A 26,363-nucleotide genomic window follows, 5' to 3' on the forward strand; every position below is an offset into this window, starting at 1 on the left:
AAAGAATCCTTTTTCTCCCTCTACCCTCTAAACTCATAACGTGGCCTTGCGGTTTGAACTTGTTTATTATGGCTCTAACAGTGGATGTGGGAAGGTTTAGCGTCTTTGAAATCCCATCATAGCCATAGGTATGGCATGCTACAACAAGCTTCCTGACGTCTTCGCTGTGTTCCTTAGTTTTAACCATGTTCCTTAGTTTTAACCATGGCGATTGAAAATTATAATTTAGTCACTTATAATAGTTTAAATAAATCGCTATCTAAAAATTATCTGAAAAAAATTATTCACTGAATTAGCGTTAAACAAGCATAATATGGCTATAAAAAAGTTCAGACAGCACGTAGACCGGAAATTGATTGATATTATACTGATACTAAAAGAAAAACAAAGCCGTGCCAATAATTTTGAACAAGGGTTTTTTGCAATTATGTTTGTTGTTCCTTTGTTATTTATTTTTTCTAAAATCCGATTGCTGCATCGGAAAGGCCAGTTAAAAAATACATGATATACTTTGTTATTTTCTTTAATTTAATCCCTTTTTTAGAATTTATTAGACAAAATTTAACTTTTATTTTACCGTGCCAATAAATATGATCATCACTGTATATACATATATATAAATACACACACTTGTACGAGAATTTACATAGAATTAGGAATGTGTGAAAGTTTTATCTTGTATTTATTTGCTTCCCCAGCAAAGCAAATTAGGCACAAGGCCGTTTTTAATGTGGGTTACAAACCAGCTCCCGTAAAAGAAGGCAAATAGGGGGCACTCTGGTTACCAAAAATAATAATTGTCCCAGTATAGAGGGTTTCCCCTCCATTGACTGGTACAAATTATCTTAAGTGCAGCATCTGCAGAACAGATTGTATTTATTTGCTTCCCCACTGAGCAAATTAGGCACAAGGCCGATTTTTAATGTGGAGAGAGAGGGAGGGGGAGGGAGAAGGGGGACCAGCTCCCGATTGGTGGGAAATAGGAGCTGGATAGTGACAATTGGTATGAAGAGTTGCCCCTACATTGACCAAGGTCTGATTGGGGTTACCGCCACACGTGGTCTTTGCTTGCAGTATCTGCCGGAACAGATACTACACTTTGATCCCGGCCCGAAGGCCAGGAAAACCCACAATTATGCCATAGATAGCTTTAAAATGATTTCCTCAGACATAAATTGTTACCAATGTTCACTATTATTATGGAAAACTGAATCAATATATGAATGCTTTTTTAAATTGGACATTGAAATACTGTCAATTTCTTATATTCAATATTAATGATTATTGTATGAAATGCGTGACTTTATTAGCTACAATTTGGTCCAAGTATTGATGATCAGAATTGATATTATCGACAAAAGTGACTTTAATTTTTCTTTGATAGTTGGTTTAAATATCTACAAACGAAATCAGTTTTGAATTTTACCACCACTGATATTATGCTATGATCAAGCGATACTACATACTAGCTGTTGGATTGTGTAGTGGACTTTCGGTCAGCGTTCAAGTTGTGGATAACTTGACAAAGACTAAAGTTACTTCTCATGAAAGAGGAGAACTATTTATGGCACAATGGGAGATTCCATTGTGCACACATGGGCCAGTCTATTCCTTGGATTGTGATTGGCTGAATCACCTGATTGGATATGCTTGTACATAAATACAAGCCCTCAGTCCAGCTCAATCTGATGTCTGTCTTGTGCATGAGCTGAACCCTTGGTAAGTGTTGCTCCTATTATTATTATTGTTGTTGTTGTGTGTTATTGACTAACACAGTTCTTTTGATTATTCTACACTAGCTTGCACCTTTACCTTACGGTAAGACGGCTAACTTCATAAGTAAATAAATTACTATTTAATTATTCGTACTTAATCGGAATAATTGATCTATATATATATATATATATATATATATATATATATATTGCTGAATCTATTTGTTATATAACAGTTTTGTGACGATTAGGTCGTTTTATCCTTTATTTGCAAACGATCATTAAATGTAAATGGCTTCAATTTCTATTTTTTCTTAATATTTTAGGATTTAATCCGATGTTAAAAACGGAAAATTTGGATTAACCAGTTTAAATACATTAACATTTTTCTAATTGCGGAAAGTCATACAGACATTCCGTTGTGAACTATTAAGAAAAATGACTCGTCTGTATACGAAGAGACGTTAATGTATTTTGGTGACTTTAATTTCCTGATCATTATTATATAGGGGCTCAAAAGTGTTTTTGTACTTTGCATATTTGAATATTCAAATTAAATAACTTATTAATAACAAAATGGTATTCTACTAAATACACAAAAGATACAATTTTATTATAGAGATTATAAAATGCTTTATGAGTTAATATATTTTTTTAAAAATCAGAATATCATAAAATGCCGTAAGACATCGTAAAGGATAGTACGTTTCTCCCCAACGTGAGTCTATAATGATATATGCAATGTAGCTGAACAATGTTACTTTGTATGTATAGTTTCGTTATCAATATAGATCAGATTTTACGATAAATGAAAAGCGTTCGATTTCATCTAGATGTCAAATAGTTTTATATCGCACTTTTAAGTAAAAACATGACTATACCTGAAACTTAGGCTGTCAAATTTTCATCACATTGCCTATTTTGCCTGCAACCGAAACTACACCATATTCTCGCAAATCAGTAATTCTATATTCTTATCGTCTTTTTGTGAACTCTGTGTACACTAATTGTTCACACACTAAAATTCAAATAAACATTAAATGGATTATTTTTAATATATTATCAAAATCATTTTTTTAAAATGCGAATTAAAAAATACTTCTATTAAACAAGACGAGAAATATGATCCACTTTTATGTTTCATAACATTTGGACCTTCTAATCGTTGGTTCCAATTAAGAAACAAACGACAGGATTTCCTCTGGGCTCGCTCATTGAAGTTTATTTTTGTATTAATACATCTTTAGCGTTTGATTTACTTCAAAACAAGTTCTGCATGAAGGCGTATTATGTATCAAATCTTATAAAGAAATATTGTTTTGTGGGGCATATTTTGTTGTGGAAGATAAATAAAGAGTTTCTTAATATTCTTTTTAAAATAATAAAGCGTTTTTTTGTCTCATGTGTGAATTAAATACATTTTATCAGCTGATATTTAAATGTTTTTGTTATCTTTCTCCCAGCAATTCTACACAGCTTTCAATAACATGTGTTTATAATATTAACATTAATTAAATACAACAATTACCAGGATAATACTTTTCTAAACTAATTCTCTTAAATTTGGGCAAGGCAATGATTGTATTTCATGATGTCGATAAGAAATTTTAATTCTATCTGGATAGTTTCACGTATCTTTTTTACAAAGTTGTAAATGTTTGTTTTCAAATTAAGAGACTAGCATGGCCATTAAAAATTTTACGAAATGAAAAATATATTTGATCACCAAAAGTGTTTTAATAAAGCTGATGTTTTCTAGGTAGCGCAGAAATTAGTTCTGGGCCAAATAAAACAATAACATTGCAATTAATGGCTTTCATTTCTATGAAAATATTTTTTACAGTATTTTTATGCAGCAATACGCCAAATTATTTAAATTAATAAATACTCAGAACATCATATTGTACTAAATAATTCAATAAAATAATAAATCCATATACGAGACAGTCTTTTATTTTATCTTTCAATTCAGCACCTCGTGGCCAACAAGGTTTCTAACTGTTCCTATTTTTAACGTAACTGTTCGCTGACTACTTTCTCTAGAGAACCGCAACATATCAAAATTACAAGTTCCCTTCCCACACTATAACAACTATGATGCATATATTAATACGATGGCTTCTGATATCTTCTGTGCCACGCTTACATCAGAGTCTTTTAATTGTTATGTGTTTCCATTTCTTGTCATAAATAATTTTACCAAGAATTCTTTATAAGGTTTGGTTTCGGTTTCGATTATAACTGATGGAACTCCAGTAATCTATTTTTTTATAAATAATTTTATCAAGGATTCTTCATAAGTTTTGGATTCAGCTTCGAGTATACCTGAAGAAACTCAAGTTATATATATATATATATATATATATATATATATATATATATATATATATATATATATATATATATATATATATATGGTTACTGTTTTATTTCGGTTTCGAATAAAGCTAATGCACCCAAGTGGTATGGATATATTTTATTTTGGAAATCGCAACTTTTTATTATATAAAAATTGATAGAACATTAACTCTGTAATAATATATTCGAAATCTACAAGAATTAAAATATTATATTTAAGCGTACTTTACGACCGGGCTTTGCCGGGCATTCGTGCTAGCTTAGATAAATACTTTTACAGTTTAACCATAGAAGCTACAATAATATGAGAGCATCTCCATTAACACTGAACATCTACAGAATGCCAACATCAATATATTACATATGAATGTGTCCTTTGTGGAATTTCCACAGGTGTCGCTAGTTGATATGATATTCGAAACGTAGGTTACATCAAATACAGGCTAAGGTTTCCACATTTGCATTTTATGAAAACATCTAGCGAATTTGGGTTTTCTGGGTCGGTTTGTAATACAAAACCTGTATCTGGCCATTTTTAAACTGAAAGGTACGGATTAATTAGAAGGGGACAAACAGAATATAATATTGGTGATTCTTAGTCTAAAAGTGGTGTTACAACAGTGTTATAATAAGTAGACAAACGCAGGTTTACATTTGATATTTTTATTACATACTCTACAGCGTAGTTTAACTGTTTTATTACTCAACCAAACGGTAATATCCAATGCGGATCAATCACCAAATTGGTAAGATATAATAGTCATAATGTCGAATCATTTCCTGTCATAATGACGGTGTGTGGTGGAAAAACTGAATATATGCTGTTCTATACTCTACGTCTTGTATAGTTATATTATTCTCTGATTAAAAACAAACATAACACAAAAAATGTGTTTTGACTTAGAATATTACGATTTGTTTGTTTTACGGTTTTAACCTGGATGTTTAGGGCCTAGTAATACTATCCATAAATCATAGTTTATCTTATCTATAAAACAATTCTCGCGATAGGTGTTTGTTTTCAACATGTTTGTGTCTGATTGGCATAAAATGTCATGTAATTCTAATGGACCTTCAATAAATACCACTATATAAAGAAATAAGTGATCACGTTGTTCAAAATAATGGTATCATTATTTTATAATGGGTATATAACACATATTGGTGTGTATCGGTTTTTAACAAATAAATTCATTTTTTGTGTGTAATTTAGTAATTGAACGAAACTGAAATTTTAAATATGGACACGATATGTTTAAGATTCAACAATCGAAAATATTGTGGGTGGCTTTCTACATTTTAATATTGATCAAATCTATTAAAAATTATTTTAAAACGATTACTAATCAGAATTTAATAACTATGGTATTATATTATTAGTCATTTTTGTCATGCATATATAATCTTTTTAAAATGCTAATTATTTTTTTCTTTTTTACAGGTAAGTGCATACTCTTAGTGATAGCCGCTTAAGGTAATGTCTTTTTACATTTTTTTAATAAATATTATTCCCCAACTCATGATTATATATCTAAGTGCGAATACATAAAAAAAAATGTATGTATATAAATGTGTGCATATATATATATATATATATATATATATATATATATATGTGTGTGTGTGTGGGTGTATATATATGTGTGTGTGTGTGGGTGTATATATATATGTGTGTGTGTGTGGGTGTATATATATGTGTGTGTGTGTGGGTGTATATATGTGTGTGTGTGTGGGTGTATATATGTGTGTGTGTGTGGGTGTATATATATATGTGTGTGTGTGGGTGTATATATATGTGTGTGGGTAAGTGTATATATATGTGGGTGGGTGTATATATATATGTGTGGGTGGGTGTATATATATGTGTGTGTGGGTGTGTATATATATATATATATATATGTGTGTGTGTGGGTGTATATGTAGGTGTATATATATATGTGTGTGGGTGTATATGTGGGTGCATATATATGTGTGTGGGTGTATATATATATATATATGTGTGTGGGTGTATATATATATATATGTGTGTGGGTGTATATATATATATATATATATATGTGTGTGTGTGGGTGTATATATATATATATATATATATATGTGTGTGTGGGTGTGTATATATATATATATGTGTGTGTGGGTGTGTATATATATATATATATGTGTGTGGGTGTGTATATATATATATATATATATATATATGTGTGTGGGTGTGTATATATATATATATATATGTGTGTGGGGGTGTATATATATGTGTGTGTGTGTATATATATATATATATATGTGTGTGGGTGGGTGTATATATATATGTGTGTGTGGGTGTGTGTATATATATATGTGTGGGTGTATATATATATATGTGTGGGTGTATATATATATATATGTGTGGGTGTATATGTGGGTGTATATATATATATATATGTGTGGGTGTATATGTGTGTGTGGGTGTATATATATGCGTGTGTGTATATATATATGTGTGTGTATGTTTATATATATATATATATATATATGTGTGTGTGTGTGTGGGTGTGTATATATATATATATATATATATATATATATATATATATATATATATATATATTGCGACGATTTATCGGAATCAGGAATAGGAAACAATCGAAACATTTGTGGGTATCGGAATCGGAAGAATTTTCGCCTAATTTTCGATTTCAAAATCGATTCTTTTAATACTTTTAAAACTAATTTTCCATTCCTTGTACTGATGATTAATCTTTGTTTTTTTTTTAATATTAGTAAACCTAAACCCTGTATATCATACCATCTATATTAGATGTAATTTTATATTTGCGTAAAATAAACAAAACAAAACTTGAGAATTTTATTAGAGGCATTTAATCGATTAAAATAATCGCTCAGATCTTCAAAAAAGGGTTCAAACTTGAAAGCAATAACACCTTGACGAGCGTAGCAGTAATGGTGTGATTCTGCGCATGTGTACATCGAGTAAAAGAAATGTATTAAGATATTTCACGACTCTCTTAAAGCAGTTGTCCCTATAGTGCAACGGATAACGAGACCGTTGCTAGCACAAGTGTTGCGGTTCAATTTCCATCAATTCCTCTTTATTTTTACATTCCAATATCCCTGATTTTTCAATCTTATGTACTAAATACAGAAGAATGCTTTTATTTACAAAAATAAAAAACAGAATTTTTTTGATTTACGTAACGAAAATATCATATTAAAAATATATAGGATATATCGGCTTTATGTGTTACATTCTAAAAATCAAGTAAATAGATCAAATAACGACAATTGGATTTACTCCAAAACTAATTAAGAGATCATTAAGAATATTAATTATGTGTATATGTTTATATATTTTTATGTATTGGAATCACTCCTAAACTAATTAATCTGCTTCGAAAGAGGTGATTATTTTATGTTAAATTTATATGCGAAACTGTTTTTTTCAGATTGTTTTTTACATGTAATGGCCTAAAAAATGAAGAATCGGAATTATTTTTCAGAAAAAAAAGTTATAATTGCAGTAGGTGGAAAATGAGAACGAAAAAAAAGCACCGATAATTTCATGAGAATACAGTATTTACATCTACCGTTTTACACGTAACTTTAAAAAATTAAATAAAAACATTACCTATAAACGCTCATAATTATAAAAAAATATATACAAAACGATTTATTTAGGAATTTAAAGTACAGGATCAGTTTCACACAAATTTAACGTAAAAAACGTATTTTGTCCGATGCATTCTAGTATGTTAAGGGAGCTAACCAAAAACAAAATATTTTTTCTATTAGAGATAAATTATGTGCGTTTATTCTGAGGGGGGGAAGGGGTGGAGATGTCTACTTTTTTAGCGATTACGCATGGCTTTACGACGTTGCCAATCGAACTTAAGTTAGTGGGAAACAATTTAGTTAACATTAGGCACCGCCAAAACTGGGGGGGGGCAGGTAAGTACTTTTTAACGGACCGTCTTTTTAAAAATCTACCAAAAATCAGGTAATTATCCAATCAATACGAAATTTTCAGCGATTATTAAGAGAAGAATGAACTTTATAACAGTGCACTTATTTTTCATAAACGATATTTATATATATTTTTTTGCTTACAAACCCCCCCCTTGTTTTGAGGGGGTTCTAAATATGCTTAAAATAATCATCTGAAACTGAACAAAACATTGTTGTTGTAAGGAACAGGATTATAGATTAAAAAAAAAATTGTTTGGATACCTTATTTTGACGTTTTAATATCAGAATTTCGATTGTGTTTAATTATCCCGCTTTTGAGTTTTTAAGTGTGAAATTCGATGAATATGTTAAGTAAAATAATTAATTTAAGTTAAGCAAAACAAACTTTTTTTTTATATTTATACAAAAAAGCCATTTTAAAATCTTTGATAAATAAATTAACAATTTTTTTAGTGAGCCGAATAATGCATGACCATTATAAAACAGGGCATGCTTTGAAGAATCGATACAAAAAAATCGATAAATATTGTGACCTTTGTGTTAAAAATAGCATCATTTTTTCGATCCCGTTTGAAAACCTTTGCCGCCTTTTTAATACAGTGGACCAAACGCGCTGAAATAATTTTTTTTTATTTTGCTTTAAATTCCCTCCCCATTTTGGGGAGCCTGGCCCCCATACACATTAAAAACCAAACTCATACAAATGGTCACCCATCTGGTATTGGCCAGCCTCAGCGTTAATAATACATTGAAATTTTCGTCACTGAAAAATAAGTTTTGTTTGGCCTGTTTGGTTTTTCATAGTTTGCTTTTTATCAAGCACAAACGTAAACATTGTCTAGATCGACGCAAAGTAACTGGTTGCCTATATGAATAAGTAGAATTATTTGAAATCCAGGTACTTATATTATAATTTTGCATATTCTCATAGAAAATCACCCTAAATCTTAGTTAGACAACAAATAAGTAAATTAATTATTTCAAAAACCTTTTTTTAAATATTTATGTGCGTTTTTTGTGCAAGACAAAAAATGTCAATTGTTAACTTTTTGGGAAAATGTAAAATTTAATTAAAAATAGTAGAAAAAGTTTTACATTCATTCCGTTTTCTATATTCAGGATTTTATCTTTCTGGAAAAAAAAAGTTACTCAGAAATAATGAATTTTAATAAATGTAATTTCGTTTTAAAAAACAACTTGATTTTTCGAGCATTTTTGGCGGTGTCTAGTAAACATCAATAAAGAATTAGATTTGCACAGAAATGATGATTATTTACGTAAAATTTACATTGGAAACCGATTCCCTAAATATTAAAATAATTGCTTTTCCGTCCGTCAATCCGTTGTGGTCTATTATATTTGATTCATCAGATCTACAGCGGATTTAATATATCCTCAAGGGTAATAACTAGTAGAAATAATATTTCATTTTGGAATGGCTATTAAGTTGAGTGTTAATCTACACATTTATTATTATTATTATTATTATTATTATTATTATTATTATTATTATTATTATTATTATTATCTCGTTCTTGTTTTCTTTACAGCAAAGCAAATAAATTTAAAACCCAAGTTTTTTATTATTAAAATAAAATTTTCACTTCATTTATAGAAAGAAGGCACTTAATCGTTAAACACTCACACGTCCTATCCATCTTTAACATCGTTTTTTTTAATAGTTATATTATTACTTAGAAATGCGTTTGAAACAATGGGAGAGGGTGCTCTTAAATATGTTGTTCCTGCATCGTTTTCTCATTTTGCCTACCAATCGTCGACTATTTTCGACTGTTTATGAAAACTTTCATGTAGCATGTTGTACACAAACAACGACCTTATATAATCTGGCTTTGTTTGAAAATCAAAATAACTTTTTGTTGTTTTACAACTTTCAATCAATTACAAGGGAGTAATTCCAGAAAAATATACGCAGACATTAGCGAGGTTTATGCAGTAATTTTAAAATTTACAAAACAAAAAAAAAAATCTCTAATTGCATATTTATAAATTTTTAAAGGAATCAGTAAGTGTATCGGAATCGCAAATTTGGAACAAAATCGGTAATTGTATCGGAATCGGGAAAAAATGTGGAATCGTCCCATCAATTATATATATATATATATATATATATATATATATATATATATATATATATATGTATATATACTTAAGATGTTTTAGAAGCAATAAACTTGTGATTACAACAAATAACAATATTTTTTATCATACAAATATGGATTTTAATAAAAAGATTAAGTCATGGCATTAATAATTTCAATAAAATTTCGGGCATATGATCCCGCAACTCGAGAGTATGTGACGTAATTTATGTCCAATTTGTACGAATTAGGCGATATTTAAGCATTATGCCGTTTAATATTGTCTTTTTCGTGGTCTATTCTATTTGATTTATCAGGGATACATGGGATTTAACATATCCTCAAGGGAAAAATCAAATCTTATTAAGTCGCACGAATGTGGTGACTAGGTAGCATATCCACTTCGTGAAATTATTCGTTCAGAAAATGTCTCTCAGTAAATTGATCGTATCGTTCAGCGGGGGCCATATAACTCCGTCGTATTGAAATCACATGATGCCTTGTCAGACCAAGCTGAACTGAAAATAACCGACAGTTTCCAAATTTGTAATCAATGAAAAAAAGCTCTCTAAATTAAACACCATATATATATATATATATATATATATATATATATATATATATATATATATATATATATAAGGAAATTGTCAAATATTTGAAAAAATCTACTCATCTGTATGCATCTTTTAATTTGGTCAATTCTAATATATCCTGACAGCCAAATTCGAATACAGGCAATTGAGTTTATTTTTCACAACTTTCTATGCACACATATTCGGAGGAAGGAAAAATATATTCGTGTAGAATTTCGTTTCCGCAGCAAATAGTCGGGGTTTATACTGGTTCAGTTGACTTAATAGCCACCTATATATAATTTTTGCTCTACTCACGCATTGAGCACTGTTGAAGTAAATACTAAAAATCTATACATATCGAGATATATTTGTTTAATTTTTTTGTTGATACATGAAGTACACACACATTTGTACGAGCAAGCCGCTCGACGTTGCCCAGTTGTAAAATATCATGTCTTTATTCATGCAGATGTCTTTATTATATAGCCTATACTTTGTTGATTATATATAGTAATGATTTCAAAAGTTTAAAAATATCACTTACCACCCACTAAAATCGAAACCAAAACGTTTAGTGCTTCAGGTGTGATCGTTTTATATTTTTCCAGCATTTATATCGTCCGAACTACAGATAGATGGATACATGTTGCCAATTAGGCGACTTTGAGCTATGAATATTTAATTTTGATACTGCGCGAAGGTAATAATATAGATAATGTTTTATTCTAGATACTCTGCCAAATGCAACTGTTTTGTCAGTTTTGACTTCTTAGCAGCAATTTCTGCCAGTTTAAACAGATGAAAAGTATGTTACAAGATCAAATGTTCTATTTACGAAAATTCATCTCTGGGCCAAATGTTCAGAATGGAATTTGGTATAAACTTTGTGCACACGCAGATCGACAAGTACACTTATATACACACACACACACACACACACATATATATATATATATATATATATATATATATATATATAAGCTGAACGCCTGTGTGTGTCTGTTCACGAATAGGCTCCTATATGGTTGACTATTATAGAAAACTGATCACATATAATGATAGAAGATGTATCGAGACACAGGACTGGGTATTTTGATCTGGCATAGAGATGATTCATTAAAATTATGGGTCTGCGTTCGAGCCTGGTCCACAAAGTATAGAAATAAAAAATTTAAAAAACCTTTACAAGTTTTTTTTGTTATAGATATACATAATAATACTTTTTTAAGTATGTTTTAACTTAAATAGAAATGGTATAATAAAATCGTGGGGTCTGCGTTCACGCCTGGCCTCCATAGAATGGAAATAGGCACAAATTTTAATAAAGACTTTTCATGTCTATCTATAAGTATACTTTGATAATTATGTTTCAATTTGAAGAAATATGGTATAATAAAATTTTGGGGTGTTCGTTCGCGCCTAACCCCCATAGAATGGAAATATGTCACGAAGTTTAACAAGGTTTTATAATATAGATCCACAGAATATTGTGATAAGTGTTTCAGTGTGAACAGGTATGGTATAATAAATTATGGGGTTTATCTATTTTATTTTTACTTTCATCATATTTTGCTTTGGTTTTGATACCTCCAAATTCGAAGCTATCTCCTTACAACCTTCCTTTCCATAATCTATCATACTTTAATAAATCAGTCCATTTTCTGTAGGCTGTTTTTGAACCCAGTCAAGGACGGGTGCTTTTGCTAGTATATATATATATATATATATATATATATATATATATATATATATATATATATATATATATATCCTCAGGACACTTATATCTCACCAGGCATAACATAGGTGTAAATATAATATTCTAATTCATGCAGATTTCGTATTTGATTATAGAGCATATTCTTCTATCGATATTACATTGTCCTCAATATTTATAGTATGAATTATTAAGTGCTCCAGCCTTCGTCGTTACTGTTATCGCCAGTGTAAAAATAAAGCACTCCAAGCTATATATATATATATATATATATATATTCGCATGTTCAGGAGTTCAGTACCTTTATATCAGATATGCCACGTCGTTCTATGCTTAAAAGCATGTGTCCTCTATAGTATCAGACCTGACGGTATGGTTAATTATAGGTATAGACGGTTCCATACACTCGAAAATTTTCCAGCAAAAACCTAACCTTTGGAATGTGCTGCTGCCATTGCGCAATGAAATCACTTTTTTCAATTGCTTCCAACGTTAGAGATGTACTGAGACTAAAGAACTCCCAGCAACCACTGTAAAAGAGTAATAAAGAACGCGATAGATTTGTATGCTCAGTCCGTCATGTCCAAAGTGACTGAACAGCGGTTTGGTTCCCACCAGTTTTGGCAAATAGCAAACACGATCCTAAACAGAAGCGCATGCTCTATCCCAACTATCATCAATCACCTGAGGTAATCTCGTCAGCATCAGACAAGCCAAACTCTTTGCCAAGAACTTTGCATCTAATTCTACCCTATGCGATCAAGACCGCTAACCCCCCATATTTCCTCCTGCATCAGAAAACACTCTGTGACATGCAAATATATGTGCCTGATGTTGCCAAGCTTATAAATAACCTTGATTCTATTAAACCAATTGGCTCTGACGGCATTTGTATTATAGTGCTAAAAAAGCTTCAATCAGAACTAGCTCCCATACTTAAAAAGCTGCTTAAGCATTATCTTAAGAAGAATTGCTTTCCCATACCGTGGAAAATCTCATAAGTATGCCTGGAATTAAGGAATTCAAGTGATCGGTCATCTACTCTCAGTATAGGCTAATAAGTTCTGTGCGTCAGGAGTAAATTACTGGGATCTGTGTTGAATAGAGAAGTAATCAACCAACTCAGAAGAAATAACCATCTTAGTGGCATGCAATATGGTCCCTGGTCTGCTAGATCTGTAGCAGATGTGTTTACGGTTATATCTCATAGGATAAGCAAATTTCTCGATGGAGGGTTCTTTTCTAGGGCAATTGCTCTTGACATATCAAAGGCATTTGATATGTCATAAGGGTCTACTTTACAAGATCTCCAGCTATGGTATAGCTGGAGATGTCTTCACACTTATTAGATAATTTCTCTCTGATAGGTACATAAGAGTAGTGGTTGATGGGCAGAAATTAGAAGCTCATAATATTAATGATGGATTCCCGCAGGGGATCATCCTGCGTCCAACTCTCTTCCTGATCTTCATCAATGATCTCCCGAATCAAATCCTTAGATCATTCGGAGACATTTATGCTGACGCCACAACCATCTATTGTAGCACATCAAAGGCCATAAATAACAATTTCTCTCTGATACTCTCTCGTCTGATCTTGTGCACATGGTATAATGGGGATAGAAGTGGCTGGTTACTTTTAATACATCTAAAACTAAGCTTCTATTTTTACATCAACGTTCTGATGCCCATCTGACATCAATTGAAATGAATAGCTCTCATCTTGGGGAGGCTCCATATTTTGACAAGCTTCTGGGCTTGACCTTTACTCCTGATCTGAAATGGAACACGTACATCAAATCCGTTGCAAAGGTCACTGGGAAAATGGTGGGATCCTTCTATCGATCTAGTAGATATCTCGCTGCTGATGCAATTCTCTGCCTATATAACAGCCAAGTACTCCAAGGATGAAGTATTGTTGCCCGATATGGAGCTGCAAGAAGTAGAGTATCCTGCCTTGATAGTTCAAAATAGACTTTATAGTCTAGTAGCGGATGCCTTTTTCATTTCCCTGCAATTTCTTTCTCACAGAAGAAACATTGCGAGCCTGTATCTGCTTTAACGTTATTTTCATGGCAAGTGCTCGTCTGGGCTCCAATCTATGGTCCCTCCTCGCCAAACTTTTATGAGAAGCACTCGCCTAGCTGAAAACACTATCAATGATTTCTCCCACTTTTTATCCATGCCTAAACCTAAGCGTAGATTCCAAGTAGAAAGCTTCTTTCTTAGAACTGCACACTTGTGGAATGTCTTCCGTTTTCCTGTTTTCCAGCTGCCTACAATATGGTTGTTTTAAGTTTAATGTAAACAAGTTCTTTATGAGTCGTTCCCCTTAAGTAATCCAATTTACTAAATTTACACTACTAACGATTCCTGATATTGTCCCATTGACTACTGTATACTCTTTAACCCTTATCCTCGAGTGGACTTGATAATCGGTGAATCCTATGTAAAAAAAAAGATTAATCGATTTATTAGATTAGTAGAGACATTTCGTACACACATAATCATTATATATATATATATATATATATATATATATATATATATATATATATATATATATATATAAAAGCATGTTAGAACGTTATCATCATAAATTCTTTGCAATTATATACAATCTAGAAACTATGGATAAAGAGAATAATAGACAGTAAAAATTGAATAATTTATTGATAAACAATTTTTTTTTCCACCGAATTACAAATTAGTTATCCTTCATTAAATAGCTCACGTATCAATGACTGAATATCTTAAGCAGTTTGTTTTAGTAATTTTTATATCGAACAAGTTGACTTGATATCAATGTCAGAGCAAGAAAAAACTGTATATGGATAGATAAAATCTGCTTGTGCGTAGGGTAGGTTGCATTCTAGGTCTGTGGTGCTCTTAGATGTCCGGGGCTGCATGCACGCTAGAGTGAAGGTATCCGCAGGGATTTCGCCTATAGGAAAAATCAGTGTATTCTTACGTAAAATTTACAAAGTAAAAGAATGGAGCTTATGTGCCTCTCTAAGTGCAACTTGAAGGTTATTTTAAAGGCAAGTATCTAGCAACGGTTAAGTATATTTAACTTATACAAGATTAACATCATATATGTAAAATTTTCTGGGGAGCACAACGGAAGTCATTTCGGATCCCTAGGTTTCCTCCTAACCTAAGGAAAATATTGAGGCTGGACGGTTTTTTCGTAAACACTAAATATCCTTTATGTTCTTTTTTGATGAAATTCACAATATGTATAACATTCTTCAGGAAGATGAGTGAAATAATCCCGAATCTTTCCGTTAAGATATATGTGCCGATTATCTACCTGCCTTTTACATCTAATTTATCCATTTGGAGAGATTACCATTAAAACTTATTGTAATTAAATTCAAACAATATCTATAAGGCACTAATGCAGAGTTTTTACAGCTCTGTTTTTCCTCTTTTTTTTTTTCTTTTTTCTTAACCTATTTCTTCTAGGGGATGGGACATCCAACCAGATGTCTGACATTTACCCCTATTTTAGTGAGTCCAACCAAGAGATCTTTTCAGGATTCTAGCCGTCCCTTTCAGTGCAATCGTTTGTATTTCACTTGCACTTGGTTCACTGGGTATGCTTGCTATGTATTTTTTAAAGTTCTTTTTCATAAGCCCAGTTGCTCCTATGATGACTGGTATAATTGAAACGTCTTTTAATTTCCAACTTCGTTTCATATCATACATAAGCCCTTGATACTTTGTTATCTTTTCCCTCTCAGCTCTGTTAAGCCCTGTATCATTGGGTACACTGACCTCTATTATGGTCGCTTTTTTGTTTGCTCTGTCCCAAATCACTATATCTGGTTTAACAGCTGCGTTTTCAAGATATGTACCAGTCGGGATTATGTAGTCATAGTGAATGGTGCAGTTGTCATTCCCAACTGTTCGTTCGGGTATATGTCCCCAGGATTTTTTACTACACTGAATGTTGAGTTTCTTACATATCTTCCAGTGAAGGTATTTGCAAACTTCGTTATGGCGATCTGTATAATAACCATCTCCAAGTAGGACCTTGCAACTAGAAATAAGGTGGCCCACACTCTCAACCTCAGTGCTACAGAACCTGCATTTATTATTCCCGAGTATATTATGATTTGTGTATGATCAAATTGTTTAATAGATCCGCCTTTAAAGTTTTATGATTCGAACATTTCCACTTTAAGACCTTTGCCCTTTTTTCATTAAAAAATCTCGTTTGGTTCCCGTTTTGATCACTTACATTAAACGACCTTAATTCTAGTCAGTACTAAAAACTTAACCGTTTAGGAATACCAGATGCTGTATCTACTCTCCATTGGTCTCAGGCGTCCTGGACTTGTATTTGTCACTGAAATCAAGCAGTACCGATTGAGGAGAGGTGCGGTTAAGAATTACACAAGCCTTGCTTCACAATTAAGCGAGTATCCGTTGTGTCTAAAGGCTGATCGACAGTCTGTGATGAAACAATCTTGTAAGGGTAATCTATCTAAGGAAACAAATATCCGAAATAATTGTTTCTACACTTATCCCATCTTATTTCTGGCTACCGTTGATGTGTTTTCTGTTACTGTAGATTTCTTCCTAAGAAAGACACGGTTTGGAATTCCTTCGCTATCAACTGCTCTTATTGGTTCCTTTTTATCGTCTATCAATCAGATATGTAAAGGCTGAAAAGATTCTATATTGGTGTCACCTTTTTAACGGAAAACTTATCCATTATTTGATTGATCAGAGGCGAACTTACAAACGACCTGTTTAAACCGTGACTTTTCTCCCTTTCAGAAATCTTTTGTTCCTCTGATAAGACTTCTTTTGTTACCAAAATCAATAAATCCCAACGCCATATTGTCGTTTACCGCCATTGGACCCTTTACTTATTCTAATTACGAGGGGCGAAGCCAGTATATAAATGGAGGAAAGCAATGCAGTCGAAACGGCCATGCATATCAGCAAAATAGCCACGAAATCTGACATCGGCGCGAGGTTTGATAGGGCATTATGTGGTTATCTCATCTAAATGTGATTTCTCGTGCTAGGATTCTGTAATGTCACTATGGAGATTAAAATCATTCTTAGCCCCGGTTTTCAGTTTCGGTAATTTGGCCTGAAGCCATTTTTAAACGCACTGTGACGATCAAGTGTTTCCTTGTTATTAGGGTAAAGAGGAATCCGGGAATGGCATGGCAATCTATGTAGTGTTAACTGCACCTTTATTTATTTATATATATATATATATATATATATATATATATATATATATATATATATATAATCTTGTAAGTATCGTTGTTTGTTCAGTATCAGTTTATTGAACTGCAATCAACTTTTGCAAACACACACACTTTGAGTGACCTGAACCCCAGTTGTAAATTTTCCTCGGGAGTGTTGCTATATATCACAATGGCGTTTGTATATATCTCCATTGCACGATCAGTAATAAAAGTCGGATATCTAGTGTAGTAACAACTTACAGAAACATACCGAAAAGAACAGTTGGGAATAAGTCATACACCATCCACTGTAACTGTGCAATTCCTTCAGCGACACACCTAGCAAACGGGCTGTTAAACCTTACAAAGTGGTAAGAGACAAATGGTAAAATGAAACAACCCTAGGCGAAGTCAATGTTCATAATGTTGCTTGATTTAACAGAGCCGGGAGGGAGAAAATATGTGTATGTGTAATGTGTGACGTGAATAGAACCTGGAATCTAAGGAAGATTTCCATCATTTTAATAATCTCAAAAGCAAGCAAACTCATAAGATAAGAATGTAAAAGACTACCTGGTGTATTCACTTCGTGGACCAAGTGCAAGAGATACAGACATTTGTGCTTTAAAAGACGGAGAGAATCTTATCTCTTGATATGATTTTCTGAAATAGCAGTTGAATGTCTGGCATCCGATATGATGTTCCAACCCGACCGAAAACAAAGGTAAAAAAAATTGAAAATAAATAAAATAGATGAGATGTTTAACTGCATATAAGCCACGTTCGAAGTACACATTTATCATTTAATAAATTACATTCAAATTAGTTCCTAAATATCTCAATTCAAAACGCATCTGCAAAATGTGTAACATTATTCAAATTAAAAACCTATTCAAGTGTCAATGTGTATTGCATGTATTTTAAATGAACAGCATCATTAACAGGGTCAGTAAAAAACGTGGGAACAACGACGGGGAGCTGAAGAACATAGTGATAGAACTTTGGGGAAAGATTTTAGCACTATCGGAAAGAATATAAAAAAAAGAAAGACAAGAATACAGCAGAAACGGAAAAAAAACTGTTAAAAAAAGCACAACTATTCTACTGAAGTTAAATTAGGGAACGGTAGAAGAGCTAATGGACAGTTAAGAGCTGGGAGAGTATTAGATGCCTCTAATTGAAAATGAGGCTCTTTACAATGAAGAGCTAAAATGAATACTAGATGTTGCTAAAAGCAATGAAAACAAACAAGAGATGCCCAAGATAATAGCCAGAATGATAAATCAAAAGCTGAATGCCTTAAAGTATTACAAAAAGGCTGGCAAAGACAACCTACCCAATTTCTAGTCTAAACAATTAACAGCACTTAGTTATTATAGTCGTTGCTTCAGAGCAACTATTGAGGGGTGTAGAGGCCACACTAGCATGGCTGTTAAAGTGATACTATCCTCATGGGCAAAGCGAGTAAAACACAACACCTTAGTCCTTACCAAGTGGAAGCCCATCTGCTGTCGCAGTACAGCCTACATGCTCTTCACTAGCATGATTGCAGACAGCATTAATCAACAACTCTCCTCCTGATCAAAGCTGGAAAAAGAACAAGGAGGGTGAAGGAGAAAGTGTTTAGGTACCAAAGACTAGTTGATTAATAAGATCATCCTCTAGGAAGGGGAAGGTACAGAGGGATCTAAGCATTACTTAGATTGATAACCTGCCCACCAAATTCCAACAAAGCATATAATAATATGCCCAACACATTTCATCTTTCTAAAATCTACACAGGAATCAAGGAGACTATGGTTGAACATATGAAAATGTGGCAAATAACTATAACATTAAGCTACACCAATGGAAGTGTAACAATCCCTAACATCAAGATCAGAAAAGAAATCTTCCAAAGAGATAGTTTATCGCCTTTAGTCTTTTGCTTGGTGATAGATCTGGATATCTTCAAGTCCAATATGAACAAATTCCTGATAAACCGCCTCCTTAAGTAAGACACTTTATCAAATCTCCAACACTAACGTATTGTACACACAATAACCCTTATCCCCGAGTGGCTTCCGGGCCTTGATAAGTGGTGACTACCATGTAAAAAAAAATTAAGAAAAGATCTATTTAAAAAGATGCTCAATAAAAAGCCGGCAGACTAGATACTAAAACATGGAAAATGTTGACATCATACAAAATAACATACAGAAATCTGTGACTGCCTAGGCTGTATCTACCCGAGGAGCAGGAGGTGTGGGTCTCTCAGAAATTCACCATCTGCATTATCACATCTCATGAACTCCCAAAGTCTAAACCTCAAAATGGTACATCAAGATCACAGAATAAGAACCTTCAAGACAAACTCCATCCCAAAACTGGCCAAATATTTTGGACAAGACTGTCTTACAAATGACACACAATCCGAAAATAAGTCTATGGAAAAAGCTCCAAAAAGTCGCCAAACGCACACAAAAAATGTTATCCCTACAGACTGGAAGAATCGGCAACCAACAGCGTGTTAAGTGCTTTATGGATGAATTCAGCCAGGACTATATGGATAAGGAAGGCTCTATGCATTGGCTGTTATAGGGGATTGCTCCATTATGATCAGGAGAAAATTATAATCGCTTGATGATAAATTCTTTAAAGGAGATGAGTTTTCTCAGCAATAACAAATGCAGGTTGTGCATAAGACTATAGTATGAGCCACGTAACATCCAGCTATAAGGTTCTACTAGGGGCCCGCTAATATACAATGCGACACTACTAGATGATTTGTAAAAAGTAAAATATCGAATGTAGTAGCAAATCTTGAGAACATATACCAGAAAGAACAGTTAAAAATCTCATACACTATTCATTCTTACTATATAATTCTTACATTTAAAAAATGTAGCTACTACATTTGGCATGATAATATGCAAGAAAGAAAATACATAACCTTAGAAGAAGTAAGTGTCCTTTTGTTGATAACAAAATACTATAGTCTTATGTACAACATGAAAAGAAATCGGAATCTCAGGAAGATCTCAATCATTCTAGTAATTTTAGTAGCAGCTGGACTCCTTAACAAAAATTTAAAACAAAACTAACTGGCAGATATATTCAGTGGACCAAGTGCAAGAAAGATGCAATTAGAATCTTGAAAATATATTTTCGTTGGAATGGATAAGATAGTGGGGCTACGTCTGGTATCAAGTAGGATGGCCTAATCTCAGATTGAACGAAATAAGAAAATTAAAAAAAAAATTGAAAAGATAAAAAGATAAAACATCAATCAACATGGAAGGATAAGTTTCTACTATCTGAGTTCCCAGTTGCTATTAAACAAGGCCGGTAGCCATTAGTTGCGTGCTCTCGTGTAATGAATGAATGCGTGAATGTAGGATTTACATGAAATTCTTAAGATACTGACTGGTTGTAAAGTGGGGTATCATTTTACATTAAATTAATACAGAAAAGTGATCCCCCACTTTATATCACAAAGTTACAAACATAAGTACAGCATGTAGTAAGAACAGACACTACACTTTGATCTGGGCCAAAAGGCCAAGAAAACCTTAAAAAGCAAAGAACAGCATCTATTAACAACAGACCTTTGATCTTAACCAAAAAGGCCAAGCACAAAAGTGTTACAGACAGACCGACCTATGGACCGACGAAGTGACTTATAGAGTTGCTTGCATGCGACTAAAAACTGCAGAACATGAAGATGATGTTGAGTTATTTTAAGTTAAATGCTGACTTTGGAGGTTTTACTAAAAATATCATTTTCGGTGGAGTGAACATTTTTTTTTAAATTTGTATATTTAAAGGGGGACAATTAAAGGAATCATCACTAAGTTTACAAGTACTGAGATCTAGAAGTTGTATCATAATAAACTATAAAATACACACACGCACACTACTATTTATTATATAGCTAGTAAAATAAAAGTTTCTTGACAAATATCGTCTGTGAATTATAATTTTAAAAGTTTAATAGAATACAAAATATTGATAACATTATGTTGCATTTTTTAAAAAAATTTTTAATGTAAGTAAATATTTTCTTTTAAAATAATGGATATGCCCACCTTTTTTCAATTAAAATTGTTATAATGTTTTTGCCATTCACTGGGATTCCTCTTTTTTAATCTTCATTATTTGGCTTCCTCCCACTTTGGTTTCCTATCAAGGCATGACAAAAATTAAGTGATCCTTGTATGTTGCATATAAATGGTTCCTATTTATTTTCCTCCCCACGCGGGCAGAGTTGAACAAAATATCATTTCTTTGGGAATGTGGAGAAATACGGCTCCCAAAAATTGAGTATTATGCATCAGGAAAAAAACTGCATCAATTGAGGATTCTTCACTCGTTGACTTGGGATAAAAAGATGAAGTGTAATATGAGAACAAATATTACTTTCCTCCTAGTCAAAATGGTATTTTGCTATGCTATCTTTTTTTTTTGTATTTTCTTAGCCCTTTTCCTTTTTTAAATTGATCTGGAATTTTTTTTATATACTAAACTGATTTTCACTAAAAGATAATTTTGTATGTTGTGAAATTAGTGATGGACCATCTTCCGTATGTATAATATCAGTATCCAACGTACTGGTATATGTATGTAGGTAGTGACGTCAATATCAATATGTATATTTGCGATTTGAAATTATATTAAACAACATATATATATATATATATATATATATATATATATATATATATATATAAAATTACAACCTCTGGAGTATTTGTTTAAATCATTGCAAGATTGTTTCTATAGACGCGATAAAAAAATTATCCAGCCTATGTAATCAGACAATTTAAGCCAAAATAAATTATGAGAAAAGATTTTTGATTATTCGGATATAAAAACCCAAGAGTTGGAGTAATGGATAGAGAGAAAAAGAAAGGAGGGGTGGTGGAAAGAGAAAAAATGTATAGTTAAATTAAAATTAGAATTAAAAAAGAGAAAATGGAAGAAATGGGATTGAGGATGTCAAGAAGTTGTTTGTTAGAAGTTACAGAATAATAAAAATAAAAAAAGGGGGGGGCAAATATTACAAAGGAAAAACAAGTGCGGCTAGCATAAGTCATCAAAATTAAAAATGAGCCAAAGTGCGGCTAGCATAAGTCATCAAAATTAAAAATGAGCCAAAGTGCGGCTAGCATAAGTCATCAAAATTAAAAATGGGCCAAAGTGTTAACGAAATTCGGTGTCAGTGGTAGGGGGGCAGATATAGTCATAAATGCATACATAACATTGATATAAAGTCTTTTATATAAAATAATAGGGGAAAAATTATGGATTTATAAATATAAAGTAATAGATTTATAATTATCAAGAGTAATAAAAATCAAAGAGAAACAGTTATACATTTATTGAGTGATTTAAGCAAATACTCCTGAGGTTGTAATAATAAGACATATTTAGCTCTACCAACGTATCGAGCACTTTTTTCCTTGTGTTTTATCAAATATGCCTCCTTAATAAATATATATATATATTACTCGCATTCACCCCACACAAGGCATATTGGCACTTGGGTATAAGGAGCTACTATTTGGAACCATGCCAAGGAAAGATTTACACGGTATTGGTTTATGTTACATTTAAACTTCTGCATATCTGTAAAGTAAGGGAAGCAGGTAGCAGAAAGGGAATTCCAAAATCTATCCGTTTAAGAAAAGAAACTATTAGAGTAGAACGCTTTCTAGCATTTAGAGACCTAAACAGTGAAGGGGTGCAAAGGCCAATTCACACTAAGGTGTAAGGAGCTACTTTGAATTTCACACATTCTAAGTAGGTACTTGAGCAGCAAGATGTCTATTCAGGTAGAAATTTCAAAGTCTAGCAGTTCAATGGAAGAAATTATTAGTGGAAGGGGACTTGTACAGTTAATCAGATTATTTGAATGCTTTGGACTATTATTCTAATCTTAAGAGTTATTTTTACAACGGTTTGGTTGATGTAACATGTGATCTTTAAGTGTAACTTGTTGAACTTGAAAATCTGCACAGTTTCAACCGGAACTCTTTGTTTAATCGACATGCTTGTCTTGTCAGCAATGACTAAACAGAAGTTCTAAGTAATTGGTGATTGAAGTTGTGAGTCTTGCCACACTGATCGAACTTCCAACCTGCAGATGATTGCAACTTTACAACTGAATTTACCAAGTATTTCATCCACTATACCACGGGTTCTTGCATACTAATCTGTTCTGTACAGAATTGGAAAGTGTTGGTCATCTGATATCAAGTTGCAAAGTTCTTCTAGGGGACGGATACTATACAGCGAGACATGGAGTATGCAAGTACCTCCACTGGACCATCTGTAAAAAATTAAACATCCAGTGTAGCAGCAAGTCCTGGGAACAACAACCTGAAAGAACAGTTGGAAATAACTTATATACCATACATTACGCCCATGTAATTCCTACAGCCACCTACCTTGAAAATGCTCCTGTGAAACCTGACATAGTTATATGGAATAAGTCAGAGGGAGTTGCAACCTTGATTGAAGTGAGTGTTCCTAATGATGGCGGTCTTAACAGAGCTGAAAGAGAAAAACAGACCAAATACCAAGGTCTCATGTATGATATGCAAAGAAACTGGAATCTTAGGGAGATATCAATCATATCAGTTATTATAGGTGCCACAGGACTTATAAAGAAGAACCTGAAGTTCTACCTAACTAATATTCCAGGTGAATCAAGTGCAAAAGAGATTCAGACAATTGCACTTAAGGGAACAGCGAGGATACTAAAAAGAGCTCTCGGTTGGTTTCAATAAAAAAAGCGGGGCAATGTTGGCAGCTGGTTTGGCTGCCCCATACCCAGCATTACAATCTTCAAAGGAAGAAAAATAAAAAAAAATAAAAATATGTTATGAATTGTAAGATCTTTAAATCTAATTTGTTTTCTAGAAGTATAATTTTACTGCTTATTATATCTAACAATCCATTCGTACATATTATTACTACTTAGATATTTATGTCGAATATATGAATAATTAATCCATATCTAAAAAATGTTTAAATGCTCTACAGTTGACACCGAATTTTGTTGCTTGCCTGATTAGTCGAGGGTATTTATATTATAGAGGTGCCAGTGCAAATTCCCTCGCCAAACTTTCACAAGAAACACTCATCTAGCAGAAAACACAATCAATAATGACCCCACTCTTTATCTGTGCCTAAACCTAAACCTAGATTCCATGAACAAAGCTTCTTTCTTAGAACTGCATACCTATGGAATTCTTTCGTTTTCCTGCTTCCCAGCTGACTACAAAATGGTTGTCTTCAAGTCTAATGTAAACAAGTTTTTGATGGGCCGTTCCATACGAGTTTACAAATTTACCAAAATTCCATTACTAACGATTACTATATTGTCCAATTTCTACTGTACGCTCTTAAACCCTTATCCTCTAGTGGCCTCTTGGCCCTGATAAGTGATGATGACCTATTTTTAAAAAAAAAGTACTTGCGAAACAAGCATAGAAATGCACCATTGTTATGAGGCAGGGATTAAGGCACTGTCAGTTAATCTGTTGATTTACATTTTTTTATATATTAGCAAGACCCAAAGCCACTCAAGGATAACGATTTCTGACTTTTTCTGCAGTATTGGTAATGATGATTGTGATTGAGAGGGTTTATTGTTTCGGAGAACGACGGAACATTTTTTTTTAAACCTTTGACTTGAATACGCCTATGTTTTGTCAGATAGAGGCCCATTATTTTGAGTTGTACAGATAGGCAGTTCTTGGAAATAAACTTTTCTCAGGAAGTTTTGTTTAGCTTTCAGTATACAAAGAGGGAAAGAATCATTACCCCCCACTGATTTTAGCTAGAGAAATTCGAGCTATTAATATTTTACAGGGATGATGAGCAGAGATTGGATCTCTGTCATGCACCTACCAGGAAAATGATGATAGAGTAGAAAAAGACTAGCAAACTCCCTTCTGTAAGAAAGAGGTTGTAAAGAAGAGAAAAAAAATGTGCCTTTTCGAGTGGTTATCACAAGATCAAGGATGGGTTTGATGAAAAGTGTGTCTGGATCAAACTGGATTTGAACTTGCCACACAGTTTCAGTCTGTGTTGTTAACCACTTAGCTACTATTGGCCTATGGAGGAAGAGTATTTAATGTTTAAAACTTATCAGTAACAGACCAAAGAAACTTTAGTCAAACTAAACCATTACAAAACAATAGAAATGGTATTCACAAGCTTCAACATCCATTAAAGTAAATGTGGTATTGTGGTGATTGCAATGATTTTAGCTAAATGCAGGGTAGATGATTATTAACGTTCTCCTCTTCTATCCCAACACTTTTAATGGCCAAACTTTTTACATGATAGTTTTGTATCTTTTATAGCAAACAAAAAAAAGAAATTACAAATCGTATCTGTTCTTGCACTACACTTCATCCTTTCTGTCATGTTTCTTTTTATTTTTGTTAGTTTTTTTTTCCTATTTATCTTTTTTCTTTTCCTTTCTTTCATTTCTCCTTTTTCCTTCCTGTTTCCTTTCTATTTCTTTTTCCTTTCTATTTCTTTTTCCTTTCTATTTCTTTTTCCTTTCTATTTCTTTTTCCTTTCTATTTTTTTTTCCTTTCTATTTCTTTTTCCTTTCTTTTTCCTTTTTTACCCTGTTTTCCTTTCTTTTCCCTGTTTCATTTCCTTCTTTTTCCTTTCCCTCTTTTTCCTTTCCCTCTTTTTCCTTTCCCTCTTTTTCCT

The 26,363-nt window shown here is 32.6% G+C and overlaps 1 pseudogene; it reads right to left on the reverse strand.

The window, feature by feature from the left end:
- Positions 1-21,020: 21,020 nt before the first annotated feature.
- LOC145292573 (U2 spliceosomal RNA) lies at positions 21,021-21,200 on the reverse strand (annotated as a pseudogene).
- Positions 21,201-26,363: the final 5,163 nt, after the last annotated feature.

The sequence above is a fragment of the Euprymna scolopes genome, chromosome 13 (genome assembly GCF_053919585.1).
Source record: "Euprymna scolopes isolate OS-2025 chromosome 13, ASM5391958v1, whole genome shotgun sequence".
Taxonomy (NCBI): Eukaryota; Metazoa; Mollusca; class Cephalopoda; order Sepiida; family Sepiolidae; genus Euprymna; species Euprymna scolopes.